The following is a 16,964-nucleotide window of genomic DNA, read 5'->3' as shown; positions in this document are numbered from 1 at the left end:
ATATCACTTTGCCTACGAAGGTCCATCTAATCAAAGCTATGATTTCTTCCAGTAGTCATGTACAGATGTGAGAGTTGGACAATAAAAAAGACTGAGTGCCAAAGAATTGATGCCTTCAAACAGTGGTGCAGAAGACTCTTGAGAGTCCCTTGGACAGCAAGGAGATCAAACCAGTCAATCCTAAAAGATATCAATCCTGAATATCTACTGGAAGGGCTGATATTGAAGCTGAAGCTTTAGTACTTTGGCCACCTGATGTGAAGAGCCGACTCATTGGAAAAGACCCTGATGCTGGGAAAGATTGAAGGCAGGAGAAGGAGATGACAGAGGATGAGATGGTTGGGTGGCATTACCGACTCAATGGACATGAGTTTGAGCAAACTCCGGGAGATGGTGACGGACGGAGGCCTGGCATGTTGCAGTTCATGGGGTTGCAAAGAGTCAGAGATGACTGAGTGACTGAACAACAACAACAAAAAGCCTATGTTCAATGCTTGTGTTACAACTGAGTGTCAGTGCTAAAATGTATAGCCTATCAAATGTTTCCCCGTCAGCACGCCTCTGTTCTTGTTTGGTGGATCTGATTAGTTTTCCCCCATCATGGATAACTAGGCCAACATATAAACAAAAAGTAGGCCTAGCCCCGAGGGACCTGGAAGGACCCAGGGCAGGCAACTGAGCCACGTCTGGCAATGCTGGAAAAATGTATTGATTATCAATGCTTTCTATGGAAAGATTTGTAATTAAAGGGGGAAACATTCACTGTATATCTTGTAAACAAACACTGTATATATGTTTGATATACAAACAAACATTGTATATCTGCTTTAACCATTAAGGGGAAAACAACACATTCAGAGAATAATACAAAGATGCATTTTGATTATCATCCTCATTGTAATACGTCTATTGATTTTCAAACGTTTGTCCAGGTATTATGACAAAATAATCAAAGAGAGAGGTAATGTTTTCACAATACAAACTGTGGATGCTAAGTTTGGAAGTTGAGATTATTTTCAACTTTGTGTCCATTCCCAAAATTATGGAGGACGATGCCCCATTTTGGGCTTCCCTGGTGGTTCAGATGGTAAAGAATCTGCCTGCAATGCAGGAGACCCTGGGTCAAAAGATCGTCTGGAGAAGGAAATGGCTACCCACTCCAGTATTCTTGCCTGGAGAATCCCACGGACGGAGGAGCCTGGTGGCTACAGCCCATGGGATCGCAGAGCCGGACATGATGCAGCGACTAATACTTTCACTTTCACACCCGCCCCACTTCAGTAGAAAGTCTCCATAGCAGTTGTCAGCCCATTCCCTCAAAGCTCTGGGGAAACTGCAACAGAAATGGAGCTAAAACAGACTTCCTTTGCCAGAGCTGTGATTAACCTCTTTGTCCAAAACTTTATTCTCTTCCTTTTTCTGTACCTGTCCCTCCTCAAGACTGAGGAGTATCAAGGAGAAGGGGGTGCTTAAATGGAGCAGAACCCTATGGTCTTTGTCCCCCATGTCCTCAGCCTGCTTTTTGTCTTCGGAAAAACTTTAACCAATGAGTAAATTTAATCAGAGAAATGAGAAAATGCAGAAACAAAGGAAAACAGTCAACAAGTTCAACAAGACTAAATAATAATGGTCAAGTCATTAAACATAGTCAAGGACCATTAGTTCCTCCTCAAGGACTATAGATAATATTCTGAGCCATATCCTGTGAGCTGTCTTATAGACACTTAAAGATAAAGCCCCCACCAGGTGGAAGAAGTTAACTACATGATGACCGACTGTAGCGATGTTATAAGCTGCCAGTTTCAAGAGCTGGCCTCAACGAGAGGGGAGCAAACTGACCCTGAAGCTAAAGATGAACTGTACTTAAAACAATCAAGATGCTCTATGTCAAAAAACAAACAACCCAATTAAAACATGGGCAGAAGATTCAAACAGATATTTCTCCAAAGAAGACATACAGATGGCCAAAAAGAACACAAAAAGATGCTCTACATCACTAATTATCAGAAAAGCAAACCAAAACCACAATTAGGTATCATCTCACACTGGTCAGAATGGACATCATTAAAAAGTACAAACAATAAATGCTGGAGAGGGTGTGGATGGAGACAAGGGAACCCTCCTACACTGCTGGTGGGAATTGGTATAACCACTCTAGAGTATAGTATGGAGGGTCCTTAAAAAAGCTAAAAATAGAACTACCATATGGCCCAGCAATCCCACTCCTGGGCATATATCCAAAGAAGACCGTACTTCAAACACACCATGCACCCCAATGTTCATTGCAGCACTACCCACAATAGTCAGGACATGTGAGCAAACTAAAATGTCCATCAACAGGTGAGCAGATAAAGAAGGTGTGGTATACATATACAACGGAATACTACCCAGCCGTAAAAAGAACGAAATAATGCCATTTGCAGCCACATGGATAGACCCAGAGATTGTCTCGCTCTGTAAGTCAGAGAAAGAAAAATACGTAACTCATATGTGGGACCTAATTTTTAAAAAAATTATACAAATGAACTTATTTATAAAACAAAAGCATACTCACAGAGTTCTAAAATGAACTGAAGGTTACCGAAGGGGAAACATGAGAGGGAAGGATAAATTGGGAGCTTGCGGTTACCATACACACGCTACTATATATAAAATAGATAACCAGGTTCTGGCAGTCCAGTGCTTAAGAGCCCACTTGCCAATGCAGGGGACACGGACTGGAACCGTGGTCCGGGAAGACTCCACACGCCGTGTAGCACAGACTCCACACGTCTGTGCACCATGGCTGTGGAGCCCGTGTGCCCTAGAGCCTGAACGCCGCTGGCAGAACAGTGCCCGCTTGCCACAACTAGAGAAAAGCCTGCCTGCAGCAATGAAGACCCCGCACAGCCAACAAGTAAAACAGAATCAAATTTTAAAAAATAAAATAAAAATACATAGTTTATTTTTAAAAAAATAACAAGGACCTACCATGGAGCATAGGAAACTATACTCAATATTGTGTAATATGAGTGAAGAATCTGAAAAAGAATAAATATATGTACAACTGGATCACTGTGTTGCACACCTAAAACGCACAGCACAACAGTAAATCAATTGCACTCCAACAGAATATAAAAAAACAAGATGACGCTGATTAGACCACCAGTTTCAGGATGACCGTGAGAGCTGACCCCACTGCTTCTGCATGTAGTCCCTCCCTCCGTCTATAAAAGCTCTTGCCCCCCGATTGTCAGTGGCGGGGAGTTGGCCTATGGACAAGCGTCTGCCCTCCTACCGAGGTTGCCAGCCTCCAAAATAAAGCCAACTTTCCGCCAACCTTGCCTCTTTAGTGGCTTTAGAGCGGCAAGCAGCCGGACCCCCACTTTCAGTAACAACCCTATTAGCAGCTGTGAACCTCGAGCAGGGCACACCTCGGACACTCTGAGCCTTGGCCAGTGAGGACTGCAGGGGCAGGCTAGTCTCTACAGGCTTCAGCGCAGGGTGGCCCTCCCCTTCCGGGGCCTCAGCCTCCCCATATGTCCAGAGCCTGGTGCTCTTTTCCCAGTAACCACCCAGTATTGCCTCCCTACTTTTCGCAGGCACTAAATATATCTTGTTCCTTTCACCTTGGCAAAGCCTCAGACACACTTTCCCACGCTCATGCACAGCAGCGGTGGGTGGGCGGGAAGGCAGCTGAATTCATCAAGGGACAAAGAAATGAGTCTGATTTTTTTTTCTTCTTAATTTGGCACTTTTCACTTAGAAAGCAGTACTCGCTTCATAAAGAACATTTTGAATTTAGGTTTGGAGCAGTAAAGGGCAGGCATGTTTAATGAAAGACCCTCAACCGGGGCAGGTAAATAAGTATCCTGAGGTCAGAGCCCACCTAGAACCCTTGGAGTCACTGAGCTCTGCTCTTTGGGATCCCAGCGCGTACAACTGTCAGCAGCTGGAGGTGGGGGCAGGGACGGGGTCGGGGGTAGGGACATCCGTCCTAGGAGCGGTTGGACCCACCCCTGGTGGTGGGGAAGGGACTCAATACAACCTTGTTGGAGAGAAATGCACCGTAGGCATCTACTTTCCAGCTAGCTAGGTGAACTGAAGCCGCCCAATTTGTTTACTGCAGCACTGCTTATAAGAACCGAAGGCTGGAAACAACCCAAATGCCTGGCCACAGGGGACCGGTTTAGTAAATTACAATGCAGGCCTGCGACGGAATGCTCTGGTCTTGAATGGAAAGAACCCTCCAAGCCATGTCACTAAAGCAAAACGAGCCAGGTTTGGCACTGTGTGCCTGGATGCTTCCATTTTTATGGGGGGAAATATAGGAGCAGAGCGTATTTTTGGAAAGCTGAGTAATGGTGGTTGCCTTCGGGGAACTGGGTGGCTGGGGGATGGGAGCAGGCATTTTCACCATGGGTCTTCTTGTGCCTTTTAGGTTTTGCCTTGCATAAACTGCATATTCTTTTTAAAAAGCCTCCAGCCTTGCAAGGGAGGTGCAGACATGGAGAAGAGACTTGTGGACACCGGAGGGGAAGGAGAGGGTAGCATGGAAACATATACACTACAAATGTGAAACAGATAGCCAGTGGGAATGTGCTGTATGACTCAGGGAGCTCTGTGACAACCTAGAGGGGCGGGATGGGGTGGGAGGGAGGTTCAGGAGGAAGGGGACATATATATACACCTATGACTAATTCATGTTGATGTATGGCAGAAACCAACACAATATTGTAAAGCAATTATCCTACAATTAAAAAAAAAAAGCCTCCAGGATCCAGGTGTTAGAGGAGAGCTGAGTAAGCTGGGAGCCAGGACGATGGTGTCCTTGAAGCGTGGAGGGAGGGGACAGCAGTCAAGACTTGGCAAGTCAGGCTAGGAGGGAATGCATGAGAGCAGAGGCCACTCTCCCCCTGTCCAATCCAGGGCGGGTGGAGCTGGCTGTGGTCCCACCCTGGGTACAGGCAGGGTCTCCTGGCTCCTGGCTGATGTAGAATGTGCAGTGGAAATAGTTCTAGCCTTGGGGTCCCTGCTCTGCCACCAAGTTGCTGTGTGATGCCAGGCAATTCACATGGCCTTGCTGGGCCTTGCTGGGCCTTGCTGGCAAATGGGAACGATGCAACCAGACTCAAGGATTAGATGAGACAGAGGAGAGGGTCCAGCCCAGTCTAACCCCGGGGCGGACCCGCAGAGGCGGCCCAGGAGGCCAGGCAGGCAGCATCAGGACAGAGAAGTGGGAGGAGGCGTGGGAGCCCCCAGCACCGCGTGGCCAGACACACCACCCCAACTCGCCCCTGCTTCCTCCAAATCGGCCTCACACCCTCACCCAGGGTGCAGGCGGGCGGCCTCACTCTGGCAAACGCCGGGGCCTCCCTGAACGGTGGTCAGGGGCTGCCGCCATGGAGCGCGGCATCTCTCAGGTCAAGAAGCCCTTGTGGCCAGAATCCGCTGCTCCCGGTGGGTGAGCCCCATCCGCGCTCAGGGCTCCTCAGCCCATCATACGGGCACAGCGCCCATCTGACCTTTCTCACTGTGGCTGTAAAGCTGTGAGGCCCAGAAAGCCCTTTATCCCTAATGACAACAGTTGGCATTTGTGGAGCAGACTTGGGGCCAAGGCCTGTTTGCACGTCTGGACGGCTCTAACCCCCACCGCAGTCCTGGAAGGCGGGGGTTGTCGTCACCCCCATGGTGCAGACGAGCGCCCAGGGGCTGAGATCTGACTCCAGGAGCCTGCCAGCTCTCACTACTGACTTGTCACCTCTGTTGCTAGAATGGGAGTGGGGGTCCCTTTTCAGGGTGGGCCCTCTCTGTCTGCAATGCAGGAGACCCAGGTTTGATCCCTGGGTCGAGAAGATCCCCTGGAGAAGGGAATGACAAACCACTCCAGGATTCTTGCCTGGAGAATCCCACGGACAGAGGAACCTGGCAGGCCGTGATCCATGGGGTCACAAAGAGTCGGACGCGACTGAGCGGCATGTCTAACACCAACACTAACCTCTCTGTGGAGCCAGGGAAGGTGCCAGGCCTTTTCCACCCACAAGGATGGTGCAGCCCTTGGCACAGGTGCGGCATCAGGCTGAGGGGCTCTGGCCCCAGCTTGACTGCTGACCAGTGAGGTCTCAGCCAGGTTGCGCCACGGGGATCCCAGTTTTCGAACTCATATGATGAGAAAACAATACTTGAGCCTTCAAAGATCAAATGATAAAAGGGCAGTAAGCTTTTTGAAAACCACAGACCCCTGTGAAAATCTGAACTTTCAATGCTGCCCTTGACCTCACCTTTAGAGAGAAAGGAGCCCCAGGGCAAAAGGTGTCCCCCCTCAGGCCCCAAGCCCACCGCTAGCTGCCTTTAAAAGACCTTGAGGGCAGAGGCTGTGGTCATGTTCCCTGAACCCCTGACTTGGAGAAGGGATAGAAGAGTTAGACATGAGCCTCGGGGGTGGAGTGGGGAGGGCAGGCCTGGTGTGGACGGCTCGGTGTGGACTTGAACGGGTTTAGCCACTAATAACCACAGCCCTCGGAGTCATCCAGCTCCGCTTTCTCCTCCCACCCTCTACCCGGCCCAGCAGCAGGTCCTGAGCTTTACTCTCAATCACGCTGGTCCCAGCGCCTCCACCTGCCTACAGTAGCCTCTTCACTGGTCCTCCTGCCTCTGACCCTGCTTGTCTCTCCCCAAACCTGGTCTGTTCCCCAGGCATCAGACAGAAGGAAACTGGTAAAAGCTAAATCTGATTCTTCCAGTGCACTACTCACGTTCCTCCCAGGGCTCCCCATTTCCGCTGAGGAGTCTAGTTCCTTGCCAGGAGGCCCTGCGTGACCTGCTGGCCCTCCCCTTGCCCCTCTGGCCTCACCTCCTACCATTCTTTATCTCCTCCAGCTCTACTGACTTCCTTGCTGTTCTAACCCCAGGGCCTTTGCACCTGCTAGGAATGGTTCCCCACCCACACCCCCAGATTTCCAGTTCTGCTCGAATGTCCTGACCTCCCCCCATTTCAACTCTAAACTCTTTTTCCACCCCGGCTCTCCTCTTTGTTCCCTTTCCTCCTCACTTTTGCAGTCTGCATAACACTTGTTACCATGCGACAGCCTCTCATCACAGTAGTCATCGTGCTTACTGTCTTCCTCTCCCACTTAGAACATTAACTCTGTAAGCCTAGCGATTTTGTCTGACTCTCTGCTATATTTTATCAACATCCAGGGCAGTGCCTGGCACACAGTAAGTGCACAATACTTATTTACTGAATGAATGAAAAAAATGTCACCCTTTTGCAACATTTGTTCAGTAAATAGCAGAAACACTGAATTCTGTACTCAAGCATCAAACAGTCACCTGCACACAGCCGATGTCCAATAAATGATGAAGACGCAACCAGGAGCCGGCATCCTCCCACAAGAGCAGAGGTCCCAGATCCCTCCCGTCCTCTGTCTCTGGACCCCTTCCTCTCCTTCTGGTCAACCCTCCGGGTCCAGTTCCACGGTCTCTCCCTCCTTGATTCCCTGTGATGATTCTTCCCTTTGGGTGGTGCCCTCCCTCCTTAGGGGTCCGAAGTACAGTCAGAATAGGTGTCAATATTCTCAGCCGGTCACCCCCCGCTTCACTCTTCCTTCATATCAACCACAACCATTTTTGAGTGCCTACTGTGTGCCAATCTCTTCATACACTCTATTTCTAATCCTCGTAACAACCCATTAAATATATAAATGAATCATAACAACCCCAAAATGTATACAATAGAATATTACTCAGCTACAGAAAAGGATGCATTTGAGTCAGTTCTAATGAGGCAGACGAAACTGGAGCCTATTATACAAAGTGAAGTTAAGTCAGAAAGAGAAACACCAATACAGTATATTAACACACATATGTGGAATTTAGAAAGATGGTAACGACGACCCCATATGCAAGACAGGAAAAGAGACACCGTTTTAAAGAACAGACTTCTAGAGGATGTGGGAGAAGGCAAAGGTAGGACGATATGAGAGAACAGCACCGAAACATGTCTATTACCATATGTAAAGCAGATGCTCAGTGCAAGTTCCATGCACGAAGCAGGGCACTCAAAGCTGGTGCTCTGGGACAACCCAGAGGGATGGGGTGGAGAGGGAGGCGGGAGGGGGTTCAGGATGGGGGACACCTGTACACCCGTGGCTGATTCATGTCGATGGATGGCAAAACCACCTCAATACTGTAAAGTAATTAGCCTCCAATTAAAATAAATAAATTTTTTTAATTAAAAAAACACATTGAAATAGGTGGTGACTTCTCTGCCTTCTCTGAGACATGGGTAATAATTTTAATACGGGAGTGGGTAGCCTTTCCCTTCTCCAGGGGATCTTCGCCACCCAGGGACAAAACCCAAGTCTCCCACATCGCAGGCGGATTCTTTACCCTCTGAGCCACAGGGAAGCATCTCCCCGGATGCCTTCTCCTCTCCGTCTCACCTCTATGGACTAATAATAATACAAACATGTCCAAGGTCACACAGCAGGGAGAAGGCAGGGTCAGACGCAGGCCCAGGGGTGAGTCCCTCCCCTGCCCCTCCCTGCCCTGGTGCCCGGTCCAGAGTCATTCCACGGGTGTCACCCCAGCACTCCTGGCCTAAGGGACCAGCTCAGCTCAAACCTGGGCGGGGCCCCGCGAAGCCAGAGCTACATGCCCTCACCCAGGGTGGGCCTCAGCTTCCACAAACGTTCCCACAGTTCCCCAACCCTCAGCTCACCCAGACATGGACGAGTTCACTGTGCCTGGCCTGGAGCCACACAAGGACCCTCACCAGGCCCTGCTGGGGCTTCCGAGGCAGCAGGAAGGGTCCAGGTCAGCTGGAACATGCTCCCCTTCCGGCCCTCCCTGTGACACCACCCCCAAGCTGACTCCGGGTTCTGTTCGCACCTTCCCTGCTGCCTGGGGTGCACGCCGTCCTCCTTCCCACAATCGTCTCTCCCCAAAACTGTCCGGCTTGCCTTGAGGCCCACCTCATCCCACACCCTGGTGCGGCTCCTCGGCAATGCCAGCCATCAACCATGCCTCGCTGTCTCAGGAGGCAGCTTGCTCTCCCCCAGGTCAGCACCAAGAGCAGGTTGGTTACAGGCCCTGCCTCGGGGCCGGACAGGGCGAGCGGGTTCAAATCCCAGCTTTGCCACTTTACGGATGGTGTGACTTTGGCAAACGGCTTAAACGCTTTGTGCCTCAGTTTCCTCATCTGCAAAATGGAGGTGATGCTACCCCCAACCCCATGGAGTTGGTGTGAGCTCAGCGTTATTATTACTCTGGGTATTATTACCCATACTTCCCAGAGCGTCAGAGCTTTTAAAACAGGAGGCCGTCTGGGTAATCTCCCTGGTGTTAGTCCCTCAGTCGTGTCTGAGTCTTTGCGACCCCATGGACTGTAGCCCGCCAGGCTCCTCTGTCTGTGGGGATTTTCCAGGCCAGAATACAGGAGTGGGTAGCCTTTCCCTTCTCCAGGGGATCTTCGCCACCCAGGGACAAAACCCAAGTCTCCCACATCGCAGGCGGATTCTTTACCCTCTGAGCCACAGGGAAGCATCTCCCCGGATGCCTTCTCCTCTCCGTCTCACCTCTATGGACTAACATCCCCGTAGACTTCTGCTAGGGACTGAACTGTGTCCGCCTCAAAATTTATATGGTGATGCTCTGTCCCCACGAAGTGACTGCATCTGGAGACAGGCTTTCAGGAGGTGATTAAAGTTAAATGAGTTCACGGGGGTGAGGTCCTAATCCAACAGGATCGGAGTCCAAGCTAAGAGGAGGAAGGGAGGGCCGCGCCCTCTCCCCGGGCTCCAGCAGAGCACGGGGCTGGGTGAGGACACAGCGGGAAGGCCACCATCGACAAGCCTGGAAGACAGGTCTCACCAGGGCCCCGACATCGATATCGGCCTTCCAGCCTCCAGACTGTGAGAAATCGGGGTCTGCTGTTTAAATCACCCAGTCTGTGGTGGTCTGTTACAGCAGCCCAGCTAAGATTGCTTTCCAGGAGACGACTGGGCTTCATCTAGAACCCCAGGTCTCCAGGTGGGGAAGAGAAGGTCCCAGACCTGGCTTTGTCTGGCCTTCTTTTCTTTGGATCTAAAATCCAGACTACCCAACCTCCATCTCCTATGAGGTGGGTGCCCCAGACAGTCCCCAGAGGGCCTGCCTACAGAAACTATAAACCCCAAGGTGGGGAGGCAGGAAAGGGGTGGAAGCAAATGGGGAGACTGAGGAAGGCAGACCCCCGAGAGACATGGAGCTGAAGGAAATGGGTGGGCTCACCCCAGGGGAAGGGTGGAAGGGACCCACCCCAGCTGCCCGTGCCTGGCCTCCCCTCCCTGCCGCTCCTCAGACCCCAGACTTCAGCACCTCACCCTCCCCAGCCTTTCCCCTCTTCCTCCAGCCCCACCAGGCCCCAGGCCCTCCCTTCTGCTCCGAGTGCCCAGCTCCCAGGCCAAGCGGGTGGGGCGACATCTCATTAGGCCTGCCCATCTCTAGGGAGCCTGGAAGCCCATTGTGGGTGCTGCAGGCTCGGCAGGGAAGGAGACCAGGCTTCCCGCACAGGGCCTACACTGCAGCGCAGGCAGGAGACCAAGCAGTGGATAAATATCGCTCATCAGATGATTAAGGATAACAACAGTTAAAGAAAAGCAAGTAGGAAAGAGGGAAGTTGGGGCAGCCTCAGGTAACGACCAGCTGACCTGGTAGACACACACCCCGGCTCCCTGCCTTCCTGGGGGCTCGTCTGGGGCGCGTCCTACACTGCTTCTCTGAGGGGCCCGCTGGATGGAGCTGCCGCTGCCCACAGTGGGAACCTGCTTAATCAAAAACGATTCCTGCCTCACCTCCACACACTCAGTGTTTCCAGGGACCACCTCCCAGTGACCCACTATAATCACAGCCCTGACTCAGGTTCCACAGACGGGGTGGGAGCTGGTGGGAAGACAGGGCCCCATCCTCTCTGCTGTGGGTGCCTCTCCTTGACACCACTTTTCCCACGGGCAGACGCTCTGTCCTGACAAGGTGTGTCCTGTCCCAAGCCCTCCGCATCTCCAGCCTGGAGGGGCAGGAACCAGGTCTGCCCCCTCTGGGAGTGATACTCCTGGGGCATGCACCGCAGGTTTTCCCGAAGGCACGGAACTCTGACCAGGAAGGAGGGGCCCTCCACCCTGAGCAGCACCAGGGGTGGAGGGCACACAGCTCGCTCTCTGCCCCTTCCTGGCTGAGGAGAGCTCTCCCGGCCACGGCTGGGCCAGAGAAAGGTAAGAAGCACACTCAGTCCTTGAAGGACATCTTGTCCCACTCGATGCCCTGGGGCAACTGCCCAGTCCCCGGGGGGCGGGGTGGGCAGTGGGCATTGCATCCCTTCCCTTGTGAGGCTGAAACCCACCTCCTCGTTACCCTGCAGAGGCAAGGGGGCCAGCCACTGAACCAAAGACTCATGGCTTTAATTGCAGCCCTGATCCTTTCTGTGCAGCTCTGGTGGCTCAGATGGCAAAGTGTCTGCCTACAATGCGGGAAACCTGGGTTCGAAACCTGGGTCGGGAAGGTTCCCCTGGAGAAGGAAATGGCAACCCACTTCAGTACTATTGCCTGGAAAATCCCATGGACAGAGGAGCCTGGTAGGCTATAGTCCATGGGGTCGCAAAGAATCGGACACGACTGAGCAACTTCACTTACTCACTTCCGTGCTACAGTGTGAGCAAGCTGGAAACCCCTGTGCCTCAAAGAGCTGACACTCTAAAGGGCTGGCAAGACAAGAAACTGGACGAAAAAGTAAATGATCAAGTGTGTTAGAAGGTGACCAAAGCTCTGGGGAAGAACAGGGGACAGGGAGGGATGGTGGGGGCTAAGGAGTGGTTCTGTTTTACACAGGCTGGTCAGAGAAGGCCGTTCTTAGAAGGCGGCATTTGAGCAGAGTCCTGAAGGAGGTAATGGAGGGCGCCACGCAGATATCTGGAGGAAGAGTGTTCAGGCCACGGGAACAGCCGGTGCAAAGGCCCTGGGGTGAAGCACAGCTGCCAGGGTTGAGGAACAAGGGGGCCACGTGGCTGGAGCAGAGCGAGTGAGGGGGAAGGCTGAAGTCAGGGAGGCTGACTGGGAGGTGATGCAGACACGTGGCAGCTTGTAGGTCAGAGGGGGGCCTGTGACTTCCCCCCATCGAGTGAGACAGGAACCACTGCAGGGTGTGAGAAGAGGTGAGGTGTGACCTGACTTGGGTTTCAAAAGATCCCTGGCTGCTGGGGGAGGCGAGGGGGAGCGTGTACTACAGGGGGCACCTGCTGGCAGGCAGCTGCAGCCCCCCACCACCCCAGTGATGGAAGATAGGGACTCAGAGCAAGGCAGTAATGTCGGAAGCTGTCGAGAAGTCCTTGGAATTGGGAGATACTGACTTTGGGGCCAAGAGGATTTGCTGATGGTTTGGATGTGAAAGTGAGGGGTCAAGGTGGTGCTGGGGTTTGGGCCTGAGCGCCTGGCGGGGGCAGGGCGTGCTGCTTCTTGAGATGGGGAGCACAGCGGGAGGACCAATTTAAAGAAGCCTGGAGCTCAGCTTTGGAGCCCTGAGAGCCAAGTGGAGATTCGGCTTCCTCTCCCCAGACCTCCTACACCGGGGGCACGAGGGGAGGGCCAGCCCGGGCCAAACTGTTCCAGTCCCGGGGCCTCTGATGCTCCTGCAGCCACGCTTCAGCTGCTTCCGCTGCAGGGAAGGCTGCAGGGGGGTGGGGCCCGGGGGCCCTGGGCTGTGAGCCCACTAGGTGTGATGGGATGGGGCTTCCATTCCTGTGCGATGACTGCCCCAGAGTCTGGGGGCAACAGTGTAGGAGAGACAGAGCGAGCAAACACAGAGCCCAGGACGCGTGGGACAGAGAAAATGGTGAAGGGGATTGTGGCCTAGAGAAGGCCAAACAGGAGTGGGAGTTCGGGGGAAGGGTCGGCTCTTTCCAACTTCTGCCAAAAGAGTCTGCCCACCAGGCCTCACTGGCTCCTATCCTGATGGGGATGGGATGGAGGCTGGTCGGAAGGAGAGTGCCAGGGCTCGGAGACAAGGGGGTGCACACGAGTTACTGGGTTGCTGGCTTCTGAGCAAATCTGCACCTCCCCACCCAGTTCCTGCCACCCCCAGGCCCACCCTCTCACCTGGGCCTTTAACTCCAAAGTAGGAGACCTCTGTACCTATATTCAGCAAGTGCAACTGTGGTTTGCAGAAATGAATGAATGGAGCTTCTCAGCACGCTTCCCCTGACCCCATCACCTAGGCCCTGTCCCAGGTCCTCTCACCCCCGAGTGCCCATGGAAGGGGGAGCTCCAGTGCGGTGCCGAGACCCAGCCAAGGAGCCAGCCCAGCTCTCAGGGGCTGCTGGGGACGGAGGGCAGGCGGGAGAACAGGGCAGACCCTTCAGGTCCTAAGCCCCAGGGCAGGCTGGAGGTTGACACGCCACCCCCTGCCCACCTTGGGCTGGGATCTCCCCCCATGCTGGTCGAGGCCCTTCAGCTGTGGCCCAGGGCTCCCCCCCCCCCCACCCCAAGGCCGGTGCTCTGCGCCCACTGCTCTGCCGCAGGCCCTCCTGCCTGCTCTGTGCCCACAGCCCGGCAGTGCCACCCAGCTCCTCCCCAGGCCCAGCCCCACCCCCTCCCAGGCAGCAGCAGAGGCTCCTCTGCAGTGCCCCAGCTCCCCCAGCAGCGTCTGAGTCCATCCTGGGAGCCACGCTGCAGAGGGACAGAGAGGGGAAGGGAGGGCCTTGGGCACCCCACCCCATCGAGGCCGGCCCCTACCCAGCATGGAGACCCTGGGCCTGCTAATGGGGCAGGTGGGACAGGGCCCTTGGGGAGATCTGGGGGAACTGGGTCTACAGGGAGAGAAAGGAGGGGAAGGGCCTGAGCCTGGGGGAAAAGACAGGTCTCCTCCCTGACCCGGGGTCTAACCCAGGCCCCACGGGGCCAGCAGGGAGGCTGCTGGTGTGGGGGTAGGAGGTGGGCCTGCTGGTTCCCTATGGCCAGGGCCTAGGACTGCCCTGAGCTGGGGTGGGGGACATCCACACCCACACCCCCACCCCGACCTCCAAGCCTCAGCCTGGGAAGCAGCAGCACCAGGGGCTCCTGGAAGCTCTGGCGCCCTGGGCCCACTCTGCGAGGGAAGGGGCACTTCTCTGGTAAGGACCTGTGGCAGGACAGAAGCGCAGAGTGGGCAGTAACAGGGACAGTCCTCCTGATGGGGAGGACCCAGCTTCTGCAAAGGGCCTCTGGGGACGCAGGCTGCGCCCCTCCAGGTCCACTGGCCCCAGGGCTTGCCGCCCGGTCCTGCCGGTGGGAAGGCAGGAGCTGACGCCGGCCCCAGTCTCCGGACAGCCTCTTCCGGCTGTCCCCACCGAGATGCCTACCTGGGCCCGTCTGGGCACCAAGCCCGGAGCACGGAGGCGCGCGCGGCCCCCGCTGGGCCAGGCCGGGGCCGGAGGGGCCGGCTGCCCTCCTCCTGCTCCGTGGCGGCGGGCGGGGAGAGGGCCTGACGCCTGGGCCGGGGGCTCTGTCCTCCTGGGTTCCCTCCACCACTCGCTCGCGAACGCGGCGGCTCCAGGGCTGCAGACACCGGCTCCCCGCCACCCGCCGCCTGCCGCCCGCCGCCGCCTCCTCCCCGTCCCTCCTCCCGACCCGCCTCCTTCTCCTGCCGCCCACCTCCGTCTGCTCGTTTCCATGGCAACTGGGCAATGCTGGCTCAGACAGCCTCCCTCCCGCGGACACCAGGGGACGCCCGCCTCCTGCGCTGCGCCCGCACCCCCGGGCGGGCACGCGCATGCTTCATCTTCCCGGGCTCCGGCAGCCACGCCCCGCGCCGGGGCAGGGCGAGGGGACGGGGTCCCCAAGACCCTGCCTCCCAACTTCAAGACTCTGGAAGTTGCGTCCTTTCCACATGCTCCCCTCAGGTCCTGAAAATGCTACCACGTGTCGCTCTGCAGAACATTTCTATTTGCTTAATCATTTATTCTCATTCAATCACTTCTCAATTTCAAACTTTTGAGATTTTTCTGGGTCAGGCCAAGTGTTCTTACATTCCAAGAGATTCCATGCCCATTTTACAGATTGGAAACTGAGGCCCATAGTAGTAAAACCACCCGTCTGGGCATCCAAGGCTCCCAGGCTCCTTACTGGCAGCCAGGCCTTGTGATTCTAATTCTGGCGCTGCTCCCACAGGCCAGCACTGTCCCACATGCCCCACAGCAAACATGTACTGCACATGTATGACCCATCCACACCAATACTTGTCCATGCACATGTGCATGCCAATGACACACTTACATATACAAACACTCATTATGTGTATTTGCACATGTGCATTTCCACACGTCTGTGTACTTACCTATACGTGTACAGATAACACACACACACATATACTGTAACACTACTATCAGTGTACACATATCTTTGACATGTGTACACACATCTACATGAATCCAGAACATACAATGCATAAACTCTTCCCCTACAAAATTGCAGCTGTACACACGCCCCCAACGCTGGCCTCATGGGAGGGGATTGGTGACACAAGTGAGTGTCCCAGCCAGGGGACTGAACAACGAGCCCCTTTCTAGGAGAGGATCTGTCTGCTCCTCTGGACACTAATCTGCCTTCGGTCTCTCGGTCTGCTGTGGGGGGCCTGGAGGGGACTGTGGGAGGGTGGGGAGACGGGTCCACCTCCCCAACTCCCTCTCTCTCATTCTGAAAAGTCCTCTGCCTGGTCCAGACTAGATCCCACCTACAGCCCCTCAGCCTAGACAGCTCACAGATTTCCCTCCATCCCCCTAGTTGTTGTCCAGTCCTGGTACCTGGAATCAAGACAGGATTGAACAAAATAGACCCCCTTCCCCCAAAAGAATTCCAGACTTCAAAGAGTCCTGCCACCGACCAGGAGGGATAGGTAACATCCAGTGGGGGCCAGGGGAGGGGGTTTTTAGGTCAAGAAGGGAAAGGGGCCCAGGACACACAGTGTTCCCCATAGGAGCGCTACCCTCAGCCCAGGACAGCCTCAGAAAGACCTCAGGCAGGGTCACTGCAGGCCCCGTGCCCCAGGGCAATACCCAGGGATCCCGCACAGCCCAGAGAGGGCACACACAATCAGAAAGTGTGTGGACCCACCAAAAATTAAGCCAAAAAGTGCCTGTTAATACAGTGACAGCTGCTTCCACAATTCATCCCATCTAAAACTCTCTCGGTCATAAGTCTGCTGCCAATTAAACCAAGACATGCTATTAATACAGATTGTATGAAGCACCCTAATATCAGTGATGTCAAAATTGAGGGGGAAATCATCTTGGAACAGATGAAATGGGGCACTTCATTCATTCACCGGATATTGACTAGGCACCCACTATGTGCCTGGGGTTCTACATGCTGGGATGCAGGCCACCAGCAAAACAAAGTCTCTGCCCTCAGGGGTGACGGGCTAGTGGATGTTCTGGACCCTTCTTCTCTTGCAGCATCTCTGTGAGGCTCCAGGACTGAGGAGGAAAGAGGCTCTGAGTGGTTGAGCAATTTGCCCAAGAGGACAAAGGCAGAAAATGCCTGGGCTGGGATTTGAACTCCCTGCCTGCCAGGCGTATCCCTTGGGTTCCATTAGGAAAGCTCTGACTGCGAAACATGGTGACAGCCACCCATTTTCTAAGAGGATGCTTCTCATCCTTAGATCAAGGCAAGACAGGGTCATATGTACTAGAATATGTCAGAGTGGACATGGGTGAGGATCCCCCCAAACAACCTCAGAGGTGACTTCCAGCCTGGCCTCCTTGGGCCAAAAGCCTGATGCTGGGTGTCCCCAGACCTGGAGGTCCTCAATAGTCACTGAGGTCCACATCCAGGCCAAGAGTGTGGGGATGCCTGGTGCCTGAGAGGAGAGGTTCCCAGGAGAGCTAGCGGGCAGGGAGGGATTGAGTTCCCAGGCCCTGTAAGCAGAGCCCCCGGTCCGCCTGCCAGCCCCCAGCCTCGGATCATCTTTCTCCTAAACA

At 54.3% G+C, this 16,964-nt stretch overlaps 1 protein-coding gene across 3 annotated transcripts in view; it reads right to left on the bottom strand.

Annotated features, from left to right (window-relative positions):
* Nucleotides 1-16,964, bottom strand: part of PACSIN1 (protein kinase C and casein kinase substrate in neurons 1) — a 64,963-nt gene that overhangs the window by 14,887 nt on the left and 33,112 nt on the right. Inside the window, exon 1 of one of the 3 annotated variants that reach the window (XM_059880347.1) lies at nt 14,641-14,715. The exons of 1 other annotated variant lie outside the window; for it this stretch is intronic. The gene's annotated coding sequence lies outside the window, so the exon portion shown is untranslated. Of the gene's footprint in view, nt 1-14,348; nt 14,579-14,640; nt 14,716-16,964 lie in introns of those variants that run through there. One more of the 3 variants, XM_005223249.5, reaches the window with a different exon arrangement.

Source organism: Bos taurus, chromosome 23 (assembly GCF_002263795.3).
Source record: "Bos taurus isolate L1 Dominette 01449 registration number 42190680 breed Hereford chromosome 23, ARS-UCD2.0, whole genome shotgun sequence".
Taxonomy (NCBI): Eukaryota; Metazoa; Chordata; class Mammalia; order Artiodactyla; family Bovidae; genus Bos; species Bos taurus.
This window is presented reverse-complemented; position numbering and strand designations above follow the sequence as displayed.